A 6,566-nucleotide genomic window follows, 5' to 3' on the forward strand; every position below is an offset into this window, starting at 1 on the left:
TACGTTCGATAAATCCAACATACTGTATGAACCACACAGAACACACTGCAACTGCCTCTGCAATGCTATGCAATGCATGTACTTGAATGTACTTCTGGTACCACTTCCAAAATGCAGTGATCGAGGCGTTATACACACTCTACATCCTGTTCGATGTGACATCAATAAATACTTTTACTAATATTCATTCCACAGGTACACCAGACTGGACTACCTATACCTTAATGCCGGGATCATGCCCAATCCACAGATTGACATCAATGCTTTTTTTTCAAGGGCCTATTTTCTAGGTAATGTGTTCAAATTAACCTTCAAGCCATCTCTCAACTTAAACACACACACTATTTAATTTCTTAACTACTGCAAAACTACACTCCTCAAGTACAAATCAGTTTCCATTTGACCTGTAAAATGACCCCATCAAAACAACGTTTGAACCCTTCTTCAGACACCATGTCCATTAAGTGCTCTGATCAGTGGTGTAAAGTACTTAAGTAGTACTTTAAGTTATTTTTTACATACGTTTTTTGGGGGGGTACTGTAATTTACCTTACTATTTATATTGCTGACAAATTTGTACTTTTACTTCACTACATTCTTAAAGAAAATAATATACTTTTTAATCCATGCATTTTACTTGACACCCAAAAGTATTTGTTACATTTTGAATGCTTAGCAGGACAGGAAAATGGTCCAATTCACGCACTTATCAAGAGAACATACCTGGTCATCCCTACTGCCTCTGATCTGGCGGACTCACTAAGCAGAGAACATACCTGGTCATCCCTACTGCCTCTGATCTGGCGGACTCTCTAAACACAAATGTATCTTTTGTAAATAATGTCTGAGTGTTGGAGTGTGCCCCTGGCTATCCGTACATTTTTAAAACAAGAAAATGGTGCCTTCTGCTTTGCTTAATATCAGGAATTTGAAATGTTTATACTTTTACTTTCACTTTTGATACTTAAGTATATTTAGAACCGAGTACTTTTAGACTTTTACTCAAGTAGTATTTTACTGGGCGACTTCCACTTTTACTTGAGTAACTTTCTATTAAGGTATTGATACTTTTACTCAAGTAGTATTTTACTGGGTAACTTTCACTTTTACTTGAGTAACTTTCTATTAAGGTATTGATACTTTTACTTAAGTAGTATTTTACTGGGTAACTTTCACTTTTACTTGAGTAACTTTCTATTAAGGTATCGATACTTTTACTCAAGTATGATAATTGGTTATTTTTACACCACTGGCTATGATGTGATGTCATCTTTGTGCTGCAGCAATGCTGTCAACATGTTTGCCACAGCAGAGGGCCTCCTGACCCAGCAGGACCTCGTCAACAAAGACGGACTACAGGAAGTGTTCGCCACAAACCTCTTTGGTCATTTCATGCTGGTGAGTCACGTCTTATCTGATCTTATCGTAACATTTCTCAACAGAGAGAGGTTTGTCTCAAATGGAAACAGAGCCTGGAAATTCAAACATAAGGGCCAGGAGTTTTTCCTTACCCACGTAACCTGACCAGGACTCCAGTTACAACTAGGGTATATGGCCTGGAGTTTTCCCTTACCCACGTAACCTGACCAGGACTCCAGTTACAACTAGGATATATGGCCTGGAGTTTTCCCTTACCCACGTAACCTGACCAGGACTCCAGTTACAACTAGGGCATATGGCCTGGAGTTTTCCCTTACCCACGTAACCTGACCAGGAATCCAGTTACAACTAGGGTATATGGCCTAGAGATTTCCCTTACCCACGTAACCTGACCGGGACTCCAGTTACAACTAGGGTATATGGCCTAGAGTTTTCCCTTACCCACGTAACCTGACCAGGACTCCAGTTACAACTAGGGCATATGGCCTGGAGTTTTCCCTTACCCACGTAACCTGACTAGGACTCCAGTTACAACTAGGGCATATGGCCTGGAGTTTTCCCCTATCTCCAGGTACAGCTAGGGTATAGGGCCTTGAGTTCTTCCTGGTTAGGTCATGTCTCATGGTCACATAGCGAAGAAAGCCAAAAGCACCGAGATATTGGAAACGTTGAGAAACCCAGCTGCTGTTCACAGCCAAAGGTAAATTGATACCCAGCTCACTGTAACAGGTAGTAACGTTACAGTGATCTGGAGACTCACAACATTAACTATTAAACGTCTTTGTTTCCATCTTGTCCATTTTGTTTCCATTCCGCACTGTCCCGAAGCCACTCCTGCGTTATCTTGGCTGCGTGCTTAGGATCGTTGTCCTGTTGGAAGGTCAACCTTCGCTCCAGTCTGAGGTCCTGAGCGCTCTGGAGCAGGTTTTCATCAAGGATCTCTCTGTACTTTGCTCCATTCATCTTTCCCTTGATCGTGACTAGTCTCCCAGTCCCTTGCCACTGAAAAACATCCCAATAGCATGATGTTTCCACCACCATGCTTCCTCGTAGGGATGGTGCCAGGTTTCCTCCAGGTGTGACGCTTAGCATTCAGGCAAAAGAGTTTCATCAGACCAGAGAATCTTGTTTCTCATGGTCTGAGTCCTTTAGGTACCTTTTGGCAAACTCCAAGTGGGCTGTCATGTGCCTTTTATTGAGGAGTGGCTTCCATCTGGCCACTCTACCATAAAGGCCTGATTGGTGGAGGGCTGCAGAGATGGTTATCCTTTTGGAAGGTTCTCCCATCTCCACAGAGGAACTCTGGTGCTCTCCAGAGTGACCATCGGGTTCTTGGTCACCTCCCTGACCAAGGCCCTTCTCCACAGATTGCGACCAGGTCTAGGAAGAGTCTTGGTGGTTCCAAACTTCTTCCATTTAAAAATGATGGACGCCACCATGTTCTTGGGGACCTTCAATGCTACATGTTTTGTTACCCTTTCCCAGATCTGTGCCTCGACACAATCCACAGTTGACATGCACTGTCAACTATGGGACCTTATATAGACAGGTGTGTGCCTTTCCAAATCATAGACTCCAATCAAGTTGTAGAAACATCTCAAGGATGATCAATGGAAACAGGAGGCACCTGAGCTCAATTACGAGTCTCATAGCAAAGGGTCTGAATACTTACGTAAATAAGGTATTTATATATATTTTTATATACATTTGCAAACATGTCTTAAAGCCTGCTTTTGCTTTGTCATTATGGGGTATTATGTGTAGATTGATGAGGGAAAACGTATATTTAATCAATTTTAGAATAATGCTTTAAAGCAGGGGTGGTCAACTCCAGTCCTCGAGGGCCTGATTGGTGTCACAGTTTTGCCCCTAGACCCAACTAACACACCAATAATCACCTAATCATGATCTTCAGTTTGGAAATCAGTTTGATCAATCAGCTGTGTTTGCTAGGGATAGAGAACAAGTGTGACACCACTTTATTTAACCAGGTAGGCCAGTTGAGAACAAGTTCTCATTTAAAACTGCCACCTGGCCAAGATAAAGCAAAGCAGTGTGACACCACTTTATTTAACCAGGTAGGCCAGTTGAGAACAAGTTCTCATTTAAAACTGCCACCTGTCCAAGATAAAGCAAAGCAGTGTGACACCACTTTATTTAACCAGGTAGGCCAGTTGAGAACAAGTTCTCATTTAAAACTGCCACCTGGCCAAGATAAAGCAAAGCAGTGTGACAAAAACAACAACACAGAGTTACACATTAACAAACGTACAGTCAAAAGCACAATAAAGAAATGTATGTACAGTGTGTGCAAATGTAGAAGTGTAGGGGGGTAGGCAATAAATTGGCCATAGAGGCAAAATATTTACAATTTAGCATTAACACTGGAGTGATAGATGTGCAGATGATGATGTGCAAGTAGAGTTACTGGGGTGCAAAAGAGCAAGAGGGTAAGTAATAATATGGGGATGAGGTAGTCGGGTGTGCTATTTCCAAATTGGCTGTGTACAGTCATCGGTAAGCTGCTCTGACAGCTGATGCTTAAAGTTAGAGAGGGAGATACAAGATTCCAGCTTCAGGTCTAGAGTGTCTCCCCCTTTGAAGAGGGGGATGACCGTGGCAGCTTTCCAATCTTTGGGGATCTCAGACAATATGAAAGAGAGGTTGAACAGACTAGTAATAGGGGTTGCAACAATTTCGGCGGATCATTTTAGAAAGAGAGGGTCCAGATTTTCTAGAACAGCTGATTTGTAGGGATTCAGATTTTTCAGTTCTTTCAGAGCATCAGCTGTCTGGATTTGGGTGAAGGAGAAGCGGGGGGGGGGTTGGGCAAGTTGCTGCAGGGGTGCTGAGATCTTGGCCAGGGTAGGGGTAGCCAGCTGGAAAGCATGGCCAGCCGTGCCAGCCGTGTAAAAATGCTTATTGAAATTATTGATTATCGTAGGTTTATCGGTCGTGACAGTGTTTCCTATCCTCAGTGCAATGGGAAGCTGGTCAAGGGCAGTCAGGTCTGGGGTGAACCAAGGGCTATATCTGTTCTTAGTTCTACATTTTTTTAATGGGGCATGCTTATTTAAGATGGAGAGGGAAGCACTTTTGAAGAGCAACCAAGCATCCTCCACTGACGGGGGGTGGTCGTTTGACCGAGGACCCAGTACGCACGCAGGCAATGAGGCAGTGATCGCTGAGATTCTGGTTGAAGACAGCAGAGGTGTATTTAGAGGGCAGGTTAGTCAGGATGATATCTAATCAATCAGGCCCTCGAGGACTGGCCCCCTGCTTTAAATTAACAAAATGTGGAAAATGTCCAAGGGTCAGAATACTTTCCGAATGCACTGTACATGTAAACAGGGCTGAAAAGTGACTGATAGCAGGAATATATAAATATAAGCTGTTTAGGAGTCTTTTGGTCTGAGCCTTGATGCACCAGTACAGACAGCACTGGGCATTCAGACGGCGCCGGGTATTCAGACGCCGCTGGGTATTCAGACGGCGCTGGGCATTTAGACAGCGCTGGGCATTCAGCATTCAGACGGCGATGGGCATTTAGACGGTGCTGGGGATTCAGCATTCAGATGGCGCTGGGCATTCAGAGGGCGCTGGGCATTCAGAGGGCGCTGGGCATTCAGAGGGCGCTGGGCATTCATGGGATTACTGCATTATCACATGCTTATCTGGTGATGTTGGTTTATACAGAAGCTGCTTTTACAGTTGAATGTGTCTCAACAGCTTAAACTGTTTTCAGACTAATTCCTTTGAGTGATTTTTCATAATCGGAAATGTAATCCTGTCTTTTATAGCACTCGCTGTTTGTGCAACAACCGGAGTCCCTGGATTCAAGAGCAAAGTACCACAGTTTGACGTCAGGCATAGGGAGCAACTACACACAACCTCGACAAGTGAGTGTGTCTCGTAAAACGTTTTGGGAAAGCTAGGCCCAAGATAAACATCTGTGAAGGTGTGAACAGGTTCTATATGAATATTTCAGTCTGATAAGGGTTGATGCTTTACGTTCACACACGCACTATACACACATACACATGGATTTTGTGTTGTAGATATGTGGTAGTAGAGTAGGGGCCTGTTTTTTAAATATTTTTAAATTGTATAACTGCCTTAATTTTGCTGGACTCCAGGAAGAGTAGCAGGAACTAATGGGAATCCATCATAAATACAAATACAAGGGGATTTAATTCAAATTATATTTGAAAGAAAAAAGCTTATCTAGACATTTTCATGTTATGTCATATTATGTTATAGCGTTTAAAAGGGAAAGTTATCTAGGCCGTTCTTCCATGACTTCCATGACTCCATGATGTTTTTCAGATGGACGTTGATGACGACGTGTCAGAGGCCCTGTATGTGAAACTGCTGGAAATGGAAAAAGCTTCTCATAAGAAATTAAAAGAGGAGGATGATGATAAACAAGCTTACAAAAAGTACCTCCACCAGACAGTCGTCTTTTGTCCGGCTATTCTCCTCAACTGACCTAGTTTAAAACCACTTGACTTTTATTCTATAAGATAGAATCTACATGGATGAAACGGTTTTACTCACAATGTGAATGGAAGGAAACCGTGTGCTCTGTATACATTGACCATCGCCATGAGGCACTACACTCTCATTGTCTTACGTCAGATGGCGTCACTACTACGCTATCTGACGTAAGAGAATGGAGGAACCCTCTAACAAAGATCACATGGGTCTCTTTCAGGTTCCAAATAACACCTATACTGAAACGCTATTCAAATTGAATTCAATGGGGGACATTTGTTATCGTCACTTTGAAAGGGACTAGGCTGTAAATTCCTGCTGCTAACTCATTGATCTAAATGTGGTGGCTCTATACTATGAAGATGTTTTGTGAATTATAAAGCGCACATGGTAATAACTTGACCAAAATTAGATAAATGATGTGAAAGCATTCATTTTCTGTGAGTGTTATGTTCACAGGTGCTGCCTTATGGTAAGATGAAGAGCTACTTGTGAGTTGTTGAACTTTTATTAAAATATACGTTTAAAATGAATGATTTTTGCCCATCTCGTTTCATTTGTTAGAACTAAAATGTTGGTGTTGTCTGTATTGCTAAGTGTGTGAGTTGGAATAGCCTAGCTTACTGGTGTAACTAAGACACCAGCCATGTCTCTTTACCTGATAGCTTCATCATGATACACACAGGCTGCTA

This window comes from Oncorhynchus nerka, linkage group LG20, assembly GCF_034236695.1.
Source record: "Oncorhynchus nerka isolate Pitt River linkage group LG20, Oner_Uvic_2.0, whole genome shotgun sequence".
Taxonomy (NCBI): Eukaryota; Metazoa; Chordata; class Actinopteri; order Salmoniformes; family Salmonidae; genus Oncorhynchus; species Oncorhynchus nerka.